Source organism: Pleurodeles waltl, chromosome 3_1 (genome assembly GCF_031143425.1).
Source record: "Pleurodeles waltl isolate 20211129_DDA chromosome 3_1, aPleWal1.hap1.20221129, whole genome shotgun sequence".
Classification (NCBI taxonomy): domain Eukaryota; kingdom Metazoa; phylum Chordata; class Amphibia; order Caudata; family Salamandridae; genus Pleurodeles; species Pleurodeles waltl.
Genome location: NC_090440.1, coordinates 312,239,419 through 312,253,041, shown reverse-complemented (window position 1 = coordinate 312,253,041; position 13,623 = coordinate 312,239,419). Strand labels below are relative to the sequence as shown.

General features: G+C 46.5%; 1 long non-coding RNA gene across 1 annotated transcript in view; it reads left to right on the top strand.

Moving 5' to 3' along the window:
* LOC138284054 (uncharacterized) overlaps positions 1 to 11,176 on the top strand; it is a 91,217-nt gene extending 80,041 nt beyond the window's left edge. Inside the window, exons 3-4 of the long non-coding RNA XR_011201340.1 lie at positions 7,064 to 7,130; positions 10,426 to 11,176. This is a non-coding gene — a long non-coding RNA (uncharacterized lncRNA). The remainder of the gene's footprint in view (positions 1 to 7,063; positions 7,131 to 10,425) is intronic.
* Positions 11,177 to 13,623: the final 2,447 nt, after the last annotated feature.

Here is a 13,623-nt window from a genome sequence, read left to right as displayed (position 1 = left end):
CACTTTATAGGGTCCTTGCCATCTAGCTAACAGTTTATTTTCAGAGGTTGGTCGCATTATAAGAACTTGGTCATTAGGGTGGAAAGATCGTAGTTTAGTCCCTTGATCGTAATACGTTTTTTGATTTGTCTGTGCTTTCTCTAGATGTATTCGTACATCTTCCCATAGGGTTTGCAAATGCGATTTCAGTTTATGGACATACTCCAGTAAGGGTTTCCCTTCATCTCCTTCCTCTTCCCATGTTTCTGCGGCCATAACAAGGAGACTACGTGGTTGTCTCCCAAATACTAATTCGAAAGGACTGTGTCCCGTGGAGGACTGTTCATGAGTCCGGATAGCATAAAGGACCAGAGGTAGCTTCTGGTCCCAGTCTTTTCCGGAGTCATCTACTATTTTCCTTAATAGGGTTTTTATGATACGGTTGTAGCGTTCCACTAAACCGTCCGTTTGGAGGTGGTATACAGAGGTTTTTATCTGAGTGATCCCTAATAGTTTACAAATCTGCTTCATAAGGCCCGACATAAAAGGAGTGACTTGATCAGTGAGGATCTCTTGGGGAAATCCTATTCTAGAGAAAAAGGTTATCATGGCTTGAGCTACCGTTTTCGTAGTCATGCTGGATAAGGGAATTGCTTCTGGATATCTGGTAGCGTAGTCTACCAGTACCAGAATATAGGTATGACCTCTGGATGAGGGAAGGAGGGGTCCGGCCAGAACCATACCTACACGACTAAATGGAATCTCAATAATGGGTAGGGGTTGTAACTGAGCTTTCCTGGGGGTTCCTGGTTCTGTTAATTGACACCTAGGACACTGTAAACAGTACCTTCTGATGTGAGCATAGACCCCTGGCCCATAGAACCTCCATAATAGATACTCTTCAGTCTTTTCTCGACCGTAATGGCCACCCCCTGGCTGGTTATGAGCTAGGAACAGGACCTGATTGCGATAGGGTTCAGGTACCACCAATTGCTTTTTTTCTCCATTTGTAGATGTGGCAATTCTATACAGAAGATTCTTCTGTATTAGGAAATAAGGACCCACCTCCTTTGTGGACTCCGTTTTGGCTATTTTCCAGGCGTGACATAGAGTAGGGTCTTGCCTCTGACTAGCTCTAAATGAGACGGTTGAGTCCCCAGTTCCGGCTACAAGTTTTTCGGAGTTTGTCTCAGCCCTTGACTCCTGATATTTTAGTTTTTCTTGTCTTTTCTCCCTCCTGGTTAGTTTTATGCGAACTGGAGGACTCTCTTTTTTTTAATTTTTTTTAAATATATTTTTATTAATTAATAGGTCGCTGTTTACTTTTCACAGTTACATTTATGGGAACATATAATCCAAGTTATTCACACCATTTAAAAGGATACTTTACTTTGCATGTGTTCACAGATGACTTATGTTGTGTTTTAACTCACATCTAGGTCTATATCTGATTTCTGTTGCCTGTTAGCTCTAGGGTTCTATATTTGTTTCCTTAAGTATCTATTTCCTTGTCTCTTTGTTACCCATTTGTCTTACATGTCCACATAGCAGCTTCAACTTTAACATAACTATGTACATACTTAATGGCTTTTTGTGGGTGGTTTTAGTGTTAGGTAGTGAGGATCGATCCCTTAGGGGGCTGTATCTGGAGGGATAATCATCTGCTGTATGCGTTTTCCTATTACTCCTTGTGGGTGATTGTACTCCACTCCACTCTGCACCTTGTGGTTTATTATGAGCTGTCAGTGTTCTCTGTTAGCTATTTCATTGTTATTCTTTCTCACCCTCACCAGCGGTGTACCTGGGTTTATTCCTTATCTCCTTACAGTATCTGTTTAGGTTTCCGTTTCTGTTTGAGCTGTATTAGGATTTAATGGTTCTTCCCCTGTGCTATCCCAGCTCATCAGTAGTTCTTCCCACCCTGGGGCCACGGGAGTCTGTCGGATACCCTTTGCTTCTTCAGTTTTTAAGACCTGCAATTCCGCCCCGGCCCACCTCTTGACGTCATTTTTCCATTCAACAAGTGAGGGAGGGGTAGTAGCTTTCCAACCCCTCATAATTAATCTTTTGTAGAGGGCCAGGGCGAGATCCAGGAAGCGACTCCCAATCTTCCCTAGTTGGATATCCGTCTTTAGGCCCAACAGACAGACATCGGGGGCGAACGGCAGTTCCGTGTCATATAATCTTGACATGCTCTCCATCACTACTCTCCAGCCCATTTGTAACACTGTGCATTTCCACATCATGTGGTCAAAGTCTGCCTCGCCCTCACCACATCTGGGGCATATCTTGGGGGTTCCCCCATATATTCGGAACAGTCGGTGAGGGGTAAGATAAGTTCTATGCAGGTAGTTATATTGGATATATTGCAGCCGGGTGTTACGCGATGTCCTCCGAGGATAAGCCAGAGCTCTGTTCCAGTCTGCCTCAGATAGCATATGTCCGATTGTTTTCTCCCACTTCTCCCTGAGTGCAGGGGATCCAATGCAGCTTCTAACTGGGCTCGATATATTTTCGTAATTAAGTGGGATTCTTCTCCCGAAGTCAGCAGGAGGTGCAACACTCCGTGAGTCCCGGGCTCTGCGTTAATCGTATCCCACTGGCCTTTCAGAGTGTGCACCAGCCTCCTGTACATAAAAAATTGACCCTGAGGGACCCCCTTCCCTACCAATTCGCCGAAACTCTGTATTGTACCTTCCCTGAAGAGCTCCCCCACCGTCAATACTCCTGCATCCCTCCATGGGCCCAATCCCCGGCCCCCAGATCCGGTTCCCTTCGGTTCCACGAGCAATACCGGAATCGGTATCGCCGGTGAGTAGGGTGGACCAACTCCAGTCCTATTCGCACATCTTTTCCAGCACATCTTCGCGGTGTTAGTCATTAGGTTGTCTCCGAAGGGGGACAGCTTCTTCTCTATCATGCGTGCTATTATTCGATCTATGTCCATCGAAGCGTGGGGGTTAATTAGGTCCAACTGCCCCTTACCCACCATCTAGCCTGCCACCCACTGCAGCTGGGATGCCAAGTAATATGCCTCAAAGTCAGGAGCCCCTAATCCACCCGCTCGCATCGGTCTGCACATAGTAGTCAATGCTGTGCGTCTCCGGCCCTCATCCCATATTAATTCCCGAAGTAGGGTGTTTAATTCACGGAACCATGCAGGGGGGACCCATAACGGTAGATTAGCAAAAAAGTAGAGGAGGCGGGGCAGCATCACCATCTTAGACAACGCCACTCTGGCCATTGTTGTTAGTTTCAGCGACCGCCAAAACCCAACTGAGGCGCGCAGGGACCGGAGCGCCCCACCCAGGTTGCCGTCCCGAAGATCGGCCAGCTCATGAAATATTTGGATCCCTAGATATTTGAAAGTCCGCGGGGCCCAGTTCATATCTTTCGGACATGTTTCAGGGCGCTCTATGTTTATGAGTAGTATGGGGAAGACAAATGTTTTGCCGCGGTTAAGATGAAGTCCCGACAGTTCCCCATAGCTCTCCAGGATCTTTAAAACCCACGGGAGGCCACTGGTTCCGTCTCTCAAATACACCAGAATATCGTCCGCGTATAGGGAAATAATATGCTCGCTAGGACCCCAGTTAATTCCTCTACCGATTCCTTCCTGTCGTATTTGGGCCGCTAGAGGTTCAATTGCCAGGGCAAATAGCAGCGGTGATAGAGGACATCCCTGTCTGGTTCCTCGATACACCGGATATGTGTCGGATATCGTTCTGCCCGTCTTCACCCTAGCCATTGGGGAGGAGTACAGTAGGTCCACCCACTTCACCCAGCTTTCACCTAGTCCCATCTTTAGCATCACAGCCCTAAGGTAGTCCCACCTGATCGAGTCAAAGGCCTTTTCGAAGTCCACTGCTAATAAAACCCCTGTCGGAGGTTTTTCTGTTGCTGGCATGTGTAAGATGGCAAAGACCCTCCTCAGGTTCAACGACGTGCTGCGACCAGGGACGAAACCATTCTGATCTGTGTGCACTAGTGTTGTCATTAGGGGGATCAGTCTGTTAGCCATGATCTTACTGAGGATCTTAAAGTCACTATTCAGCATTGACAATGGGCGGAAGTCGGTCACCGGCGCTTCCCTGTTTTTTGTTTTAGGTAGTGGTATCACCAAAGCCTCACGTAATGTGCCCGGTAACTCTCCTCGGTGCAACGCCTCCGCGTATACCTCAGCCAGTTGGGGCACTAACAATGTCCTATATTTTTTGTAAAAGTCCATTGGAAGGCCATTGGTACCAGGAGTCTTTCCAGGAGCCAACTGCAATATAGCCTCACTTATCTCCTCCACTGTTACAGGTCCCCCCAGGCTATCCCTCCCCGCTTGGTCCAAGGCCGGGAGAGCGATTCGCTGTAGGGAGTCTCGGAAGGCCTCCACCCCCAGGTCATGGGGTTTCCTATACAAGTGCATGTAGTATCCCTTAAAAGCTTCGTTGATTGGGCCTGGGCTTCGCCTGCATATTCCCTTTTTGTCTTGTACACTTGTGATGGGCTCTCCCCCTCCGCTTGGGCGTACCAGCCAAGCTAGAAGCCTTCCCGATCTACCCTCCTCTGATTGCACTGATGCCAGGTATTTTTGTGTGTTGTGGCACCTAAGTTGTGACTCGATCTGGGAATGCTCTCTACGGGCCCGCTTATATTCCTCATTCTCTTGGGCTCTAACATCTTGTCTCACTTCCCATTCGTGTATTTTCTTCTCTAAAGAGGTCAATTCCCTTTCAAGTGTGCATTTCACCCCCACTGATTGACCCAGGCAGAATCCTCTCGTTACCACCTTAAGCGTTTCCCATTCTGTGGCTCTGGATGTGGCGGATCCACTGTTAATTTTGATATGTTCTGTCAAATGGCATCGAAGGGCCTCTCGGTACGGCTGATCCTCCAACGCAGTGGGGGACAGTCTCCACGATGGAATTGGGGGTCTGTCCTCTATAATACTCAGTGTAATCAGCAAGGGGTTATGGTCTGATAGTGTGCGGCCAAGATACTCTGAGTGGGTTACATAACGCGCAAGTCCCGCAGTGCATGTCATTCTGTCAATTCTAGTGTGCAGCCTGTGGAGGCCTGAATAATAAGAATAGTCACTGTCTGTTGGGTGTTGTTCCCGCCAGACATCCACTAGCCCCCAGGAGTCCAGCCATTCGCAGAGCTTTTTGGCTATTCTAGTGGACCCTGCACCCTGCAGTGGCGGGGTCGATCTGTCCTTGTTAATGTCCAATACTGCATTGAAGTCCCCTCCCACTATTAATTCTCCTGTGCTTTGGCGGGTGAGGTGGCTTGATAATTTGGTCAGGAAAGGGACTTGGTCCTGATTGGGAGCATAAATACAACTCATAACAACAGAGATACCGTGTAGTCTCCCTTCTATCACCACAAATCTGCCCTCTTGATCTATGTCAGTTGAGTCTATTATCAGTGGGACCCCAGCTCTGACCCATATCAATGCTCCCCTCGCATATGCTGAATACTCTGTGGCAAACACCTGTCCCCTCCATCTGCGTCTCAGTTTCGAACTGGAGGACTCTCAATGTGACTGTTGGAAAAGGGTGCTTCTGCCCACCAGTCCGGGGATTGTCGGGGTACTCTGGTTTTATCTAGGATATCAGAGAACCGGATATAGTCTGTCCCGATGATACAGTCTTCTATCGGTCTGTCCATAATCCCTACTGGGAGGAAATCGTGATACTCGCCCCATTCTACCCTGACCAACCCTAGTGGATACTGTTCCTTGTCCCCATGAATACAACAGATAGTGACCCACTGGCTTGGTGTTTGCTCTGTCGGGTTAAATAAGTCTCTGCCTATTACTGACTGGCTATAACCCGAGTCAATTAAGGCTTCGATGGGGTTTCCATTTATTTTTATGACCTGTTTAAACTTATAATTTCCACTGCCTGTACATAATACTCTACGCCGGGTGACCCCGATTTCCATAGGTTCGACCCTGTCATTTTTCCTGGGACATGTTCTCTCAATGTGTCCCCACTCTCCACAACTAAAACACTGGGGTTGTTGCATAGGACTACCCTCTCCATGTTTGTACGGTCCGGATTCTTCCAGTGGATGTCGGGGCGAATATTTAAGGGGGCCATGGGTGGTCTTACAGTGGTTCTGGGGTTTATAGGTTTAACATCCGCAGATCGGTGATAGGCACAGGCCAGGTCTATGGCCAGCTCTGTGTCGACCTTGGGATGTTGTCTTATCCAGTTCCTGGTGCTGTTCGGGAGAGAGTCTAGATACTTCTCCAGAATAATCATTTTGATCACATCTTCTCTGCTTGTTCCTAGTGGTCCCAGCCACTTTAATCCCAAATCTTTAACCCTGAAGTAAAAGGTACGGGGATCTTCACTCTGTCCCCATTTCACCTTTCTGAACTTCATTCTGTAGTATTCTGCGTCGTGACCGACCCTTTCTAGGATACTACTCTTAACATCCTTATACGGTGTGGTGCCTCCTGGATTAGCGGCCTGGTAGGCTGTCTGTAGGATTCCCGTTAGGAGGGGTGCAATATACTGTCCCCACCGTTCTTCAGGCTATAGGGCCAAAGAAGCTACACGTTCGAAGTTTGTGAAGAAGGAGTCTGGATCTTCTCCTTCTTTAAATTTTTGTAAGACAGAGCTCGGGACATTAGGATGTACTTTGCTGGCTGCTATGGTGTCAGTTAGTTTTTGTAGGGCAGTCTCATGTACCAGCTGGTTGTTAGCCATGATCGTGGCTTGGCTTTTTAAGGCTGTTTGAAGGGCCTCTCTGTCTTCTTTTGCCTCTCGTTGATGTGCCTCCCAAACCAGTTGGAGGTGTCGTTGGCCCTCCGCCAGTTGTTTAATCATGTCTTCTAGCGTAGGCTTCTCCACCATTTTGTGTACCTCTCAGTAGCGCCTCAGGTCTTACAAATCCCACTTCTGACACCACTGTGGTAGGCTACTGGCGGTACAGAGGACTCTGAGCCATAGGTATGGTGAGTGATATTTATTTATATATTAAGAGGGTGCAGTTCAAGTGATGTAAAGGTACTGTGGTGACCGTAAGCCTTGTTGACTCTTCCTTTATCTTTTAATCGTCTCTGCTTTTTCTCTTCTTCTAGGCTTGGTGGACGTCAGCTCATCTCATCTCCCGTGGGTACCGGAAAAAGAACACAGGGTATAACAAAGGTAAGTCGGTTGTGGTTTTCTTTGTGTGGATTTTAGTGTTTGGCATGCCAGGTGGGAGGGTACTCTGGGTTTGGAGGTGGAGGAATAGAAAGGAAGCGTCCAGTCGTGAGGATGTGGTTCTCGGCTACTTTCGGCAGGCTCTCTCTCTCTATCTCTCAGAGTTCTGTCCACTAGAGTGCTCTCAAGTGCTGCCCCCGGTGTTCCCTTTTCCCAGGCCCACTTCCGACCCTCCCCTCGTTTCCCCGGTTTCCTTTCCTTGTGCGCTTATAGATATTCTAGGGGTTCGCTGTCCTAACAAGGACCGTACCATGCTGAGCCACGACCCTCCAGGGTCGTGGCGGGATTTGCAGGTCTGTGCGTCTTGGTTCCGCGTGGAATCTGCTTCGCGGGTCTCTGGTGTCTCTTCAGGGTGGACCAGCTCCTTCTCGGCGTGCGGCGGCTCTTTCTCCTCCGTCTTCCTCGGTTCCGCCCGAAACTCCTCCTCCTCCTCTTTTGAGTCCGTCTTCTCTCCTTTCGGCAAAACCCGGAAATCCGAGTTTGAAGCGTCTGGGGGCGTTCCCATGTTACGATGGGAATGCGGGAGTGTTTTGAGGGAGGCGCGCGAAAGGCGCCAGCCCAGGGAACTGCAAGACGCGGTCGAGGAGACCCGTCTACAGTATTGTAACCAATTGGGAAATAAAATTGATAAAACGTATAATTGGGTTGTGGTTATTTATGAAATGTTGATTAATTGCTCACGCTACATGATTGTCTTAGTGGTTGTTGATTGATTACATTGATAATTGATGTTCATCGATTACTACATAGCTAGGATATGCCATGCGATCCAAAAGGTTCATCGGCCTATACACGTCCCCTTGTGAGTTTACTTACTAAGGACCAGGCGCGCTTGCACCTGCGTCCCTCATTTGATGTTGCCTCAACGTGGAATATCAAAAAAGCCCCCCCTCTACCTCCTGTTCTGGCAGCCCAGGTCTGTTACAATGATGGAGTTGGGATTTACTATTTTCAATATCTTTTAAATGGCCTGCGTCCCTAGAGATTATTATGGATTTTACCAGCTGAGCAATGTGTCTTTCTAGGGATATTGGGGCTGATTCTAACCTTGGCGGACGGCGGAGGCCGTCCGCCAAGGTTCCGCCGTCAGAACACCGCACCGCGGTCGAAAGGCCGCGGCGGTGATTCTGAGATTTGCCCTGGGCTGGCGGGCGGCCGCCAAAAGGCCGCCCGCCAGCCCAGGGCAAATCAACCTTCCCACTAGGATGCCGGCTCAGAATTGAGCCGGCGGAGTGGGAAGGTGCGACGGGTGCAGTTGCACCCGTCGCGTATTTCAGTGTCTGCTAAGCAGACACTGAAATACTTTGTGGGGCCCTCTTACGGGGGCCCCGCGGCACCCCCTACCGCCATCCTGTTCCTGGCGGGCGAACCGCCAGGAACAGGATGGCGGTAGGGGGTGTCAGAATCCCCCATGGCGGCGCAGCAAGCTGCGCCGCCATGGGGGATTCTAAGGGCAGCGGTAAACCGGCGGGAGACCGCCGGTTTGCCTCTTCTGACCGCGGCCGAACCGCCGCGGTCAGAATGCCCTGCGGGGCACCGCCGGCCTGTCGGCGGTGCTCCCGCCGACCCTGGCCCCGGCGGTGACCCCCATTATGTCTTCTTCCTTCTTTCTTTTTTCCTCGTTCACATAAGCCATCGCCCTACTTCGCATCACTGTTTTAAAAGCTTTTTATAGAGTAGGCACAAACTGCACAGAGTGTATATGAAGGTCAGATTAGTCCATTGCATCTTTCTGCAGTGCACCTGCAATACATTTTTCTTGTAGCCACCAGGGGCTGGATCTCCACGAGCCAAGGAGTTCATAACTGCCACTGTATAAATGTAACATGCTTTCGGTGTGGTTGGAGATACCTTTAGGGGGTATTTCTACCTCCTTGGTTGTTGATAAGTCTATTGCTGTGAGAAAAAAATAGTCAATATGGGAGAAATGATGAGTGTTTGAGAAATATGTGTATTATTTATCTTTCCTGTGTGAAAGACGCCATACATCTCAGTTCCAGTGAGTCAACTCAATGTGGAAGTTCGATGGAACAAGCAATGGGTGGAGTATGCGGGTTCCACATCTCCTGGTAGATGTGCATAACATCATTAAAATCATCTCCTGTCACTAGTCTGCCGTGTTTTCAAGTGTGGTCTTTTCCGCTATGAGAGGGAAAGATTTATGGAGAATAAGAAAATTGGTTACTTACCTATAACTATAGTTCTCCAGTATTGGTATCTTTCATAGATTCAAATGCTTGAATCATCCCCGTCGTCGAGGTGGGAGACTCACAGTAACTTTAAATATAAATAGCAGTAAGTGCAGCACACTAGGCCCCAATGGCCCAAATAGGCACTGTTATAGCCTATTCATGTTCCTTCATAGAAAAAGAACTAAAAGTAGTCTGGATATTGCGGCTGATGTTGTCCATACTGCTGTCGAAAACCTGTCTGAGCTGTTTGGTATTGTGGCCTATATGCTTGGAAACCACCACGGAAGGAGTAACTTCCTCTTCTTCTCGCTCCCCGAAATGGTTGCTTTTTGTACTGCAACGTACCCAGGGATCTGGCCGTGTCTGTATCCACCTTTATGGACTGCAACATGTTATCCACATGTTTGCCGAAGAGACTTTCCCCATCATATGCCATGTCAAGTATCCTACTTTGAACCTTGGCATAAAATAAGTAGATTTTAGCCAGCCCTGTCTTTGCAAGACCACTGCCCCTGCCAGTTGTCTGAATCCCTTTAGTGAGATATCAATTGCACAATCGATCATTTTGGCTGTGGTGAAGCAGATGTCTTAATTAGAAATTAATAATGATTGTTTACGTATTTTGAACAATGAATTCTGTAGAAAATGAATAACGTAGAGAAAATAATGTGCACATTTAAAAATGTGACCTCGAACAATGGCCACCAGTATTCACGAAATGTAGTAAATAAATAATAATACATATGAAATATTGAAAATATACTAGATTAATGTAGTAATATGTCATATTAAGGGTTATGAATTATGCTTTAGCTTATTAAATGTAGGCTTTAACTTAGCAAGTTTTTTGGCCTAGGTCGGGCCTCATGCAGAAGCTGTATTTCTTAGTGTTTAATATAAAATGCTGACAGTGAACTCACTGTAAAATGCTCTTTGTTTTAATAAAAGGCTTAGCAGAAGCTTTCTATGGGAACCGATGGACACGATATGAGGTCTCTCGCAAAGTAACAATTTGTGTGTAAAATGTGCAAAGGTTTCTTTCCCAGGACGTGAACAATGAAGACTCTGACTGGAGATGAAAATGCAACAAATTTGATACCTGACGAGCTGGATGATGAGAACATTGTAAAGCGGACCAATCAACAACATGTGAACTGTGAAATATTATAATTCATGGATTTGGCATATGGACACAATAGGACAGAGTAATAACATACGATTAATTGACCAATTGAAAATTAGGGGATAGCTTGGGGAACTTTGATATAACAATGTGACAGAGGGAATTTAGACAGATTGAGATTGCAGATTGCAAGACTAGAGATCTACAGAGACGGTGGGAGAAGAAGAGATTCGCGATTCTGGCATTGGGCTCATACTCTCTGATTGAGAGCCTTATGTTTTGCTGATCGATCGATGATCTGAGGACGAAGACTGATTCTGTTTGCTGACCCATACCGTGGATAGGTAGATATGACAATGACTGAATTGCATTTTTATGCCTTTTCTTTCTAGTTACCAACTGCGCTTTCTTAAGACTTTCTTTAGTCAGATGTTTTACAAATTTGTGTACTAAATTTGTTTTGCATGAAGCCCCACATGGTAATGCTAATCTGGGTTAGTTGAGGTTATTCACATGACGACTGACGAATTGCAGAGACAAATGGTTGACGGACTATTTTGCTGAACTTTATGGATTACATAGCCTTGCTGAAATTAGTTTTATTAATGATTTGGGCTGATGCTTTGGAATGTCATTTGATTCAAGCTTTAATTAGATCATGTTTCTTGCAACTTTTTGATTAACAAGCATTATTAATTTTGTTTGATTCTGTGATTAAGTTTCATGCCTTTAGTATTGTTCATGTATTGGAAGTAAACTTACTAAACTTTTACTAAAGGTGTGGGTATTCATGGCTGAAAAGTCATGGTGTGTGAAATTTACTGACTCCATTGATTTTTGATTGACTAATGATTATAGATTATTGTGTGTTTATTATTGTTTCTGTACTGGAACTATGGTAAGAACACCTTAAACTAATCAAAAGTTTCATTGACCTATACGCGTCCCCTTGTAAGTTTACTTATTAAGGACTGATGCATTAACAGCTGCGATCAGCGCAAGAGGTCAACGTACGAGGACATGTCTGCCCACATTTGGAAATCATATCTGCCTAAAATGGCTAATGAGTTGGCAGCTTTGACTGTTATTGCTGCTATTGAATAGAACCTTTTCCCTATGTTGTTCAGCCGGTGTCCTTCCCTATCTGGCGAGGATGTTATTGGTGTTGAAGGATTTTTTTAATGGCATTGTGCCACTTGAGATACCACAGATTCCGGCTTTGGTTGCATAATTAAACAAGCTGGAGCATCCTCCAGGGCTTTATACTTTTTCTCAAAACGCGGGATTTGGGAAGGTATTGTAGCTGGATTTCTCATTGCCTTCAACCCTTCCTGCCATATGAAGTCCACTATAGCGATAGCTCTTATTGACTTTTTCGTTGGTTCCTTAAAGTCATACAGGAAACAGTCAGTTTCCCTAGAAAGAATGGGCAGTTAAAAATGTTTAGCCGCTCTTTCATCAAATTATGGGATCTCCCTATGTCCTCTGGGGGTGAATCCACCGGCCCTGCCACCGGTGGTGATGGTGTAGGAATCAGGTATTCATCCCACTCACTAGGAGTGGTTTCAGGTATTTCTCCCTCTTCTCTTTCTTCGTCTGTAGATTGAGAGTCATCCTGAGGTGGCTGTACGAAAGGGATGTTCATATCCAGTTTAGGTGGTGTTCCTGGATAGCTAGGGAGAGGAGTGCGCAGTCCCACTTGTAAGTTATGCTGCTGCGTGATAGGAGTCGCTGGTAGTGAGGGCAGAAACCTTCTGTAATAGTCCTGCAGCATACTATGGTGGTCTGTCACCAAAGACCTTGGTATAGGGACAGAGGTGTCTATGTTTCTATATGTAGAATATGACGGATCCGGTTGGACCCTAGCTGAATAATAGCTGTCCTGATACTGATCATCAGCATAGTCATCCAGGTCTTGACATTTGACGTTAAGCTGTGACGGACTGTTGGCCACTCCAAACATTCCATCATCCTGAGAGAGTACATCATCGTCATCATCTAATAAGTGTTGAGGATACGGTAACACCGTGCTTGGGGAGGTATGCATTGGTAGGATGGGGATGTCTTCTTTCCTACTTTATTAAAGAGAGAGGAAGGAACTTTGCCATTCCTGAAGTGTACATGGTGAGATTACTCATAGACGTTGCCCCTGCTGTGTCCGTCCGTTCGACGAGGGTGCCGTCAATGAAGATATTGTGAATGGTTGCGTCATCGACAGATCCCTCGTCGACGGAGACTTCGCTTCATGTCTCGTCGACAGGTCTGATGACGAGGGAGTTTTTGTTGGCTTGTCTCTCGTCGACGATATACTCGTCGTTGACGGTGCCTTTTTGTATATCCTAGATGTGATGATCGTCGTCAAAGAAAGCGGTGATGACGTAAGTATCATAGGGCGCACTGTCGTAGTGAACATCATGTTATCGTCATCGTCGTTACTGTAGACATGGTCATCGACAGTGATGTCGTCAACGAGCTTTTGCTGTCAGAGTCTGAAGAGTATTTTCCTGTTTTGTTCTTCGGTGACAGAGACAGAGAGGCACTTTTTTGAGGTGCCTTTTTCCCCAAAGGTGTTGTAGGCTCTCAGTGAACCTTTTTTAAGGGCTTTACCTGGGTTTCTGATAATGATGAGTCAGAACTCCCTTGGCCTTTCTGTTTTTCCAGAGAAAGGTCTTTAGATTTTTTTAACACTTTCCTTGGAGGTTCTGCAGAAAGTTTCTCTTCACCTTTAGGCCTTTTTAGGGACTGAGAAGTCTGCGAGGAGGTTTCACCCTCTTCAGAAGAAGGGTATTCCATGGCTTTCTGCTTTTGAAGCCATAACAAAAGTCTACCCTCCCTGTCTTTCAGGGTTTTATCACTGAAGGTGCGACAAATCTTATATTCTCTCACCTTATGGTCTGGGTGTAGGCAGTATATGCACTTCTTGTGGGGCTCATCAATATGAAGCCTCTTTCTCCCACAACTGTCATAATCTCTGAAAACTCCTTTTTTGGTTTGCTGGGACATCCTGGCCACTGGAAATCCAAATTCTCTGAGAGAAAATTGTTCTGTCAGAAAAGAAGCTGAGCAGAGCTCAGGGAGACTCTCTTCACATGACGTGCGGTAGAAAATCTGAGGGAAACAG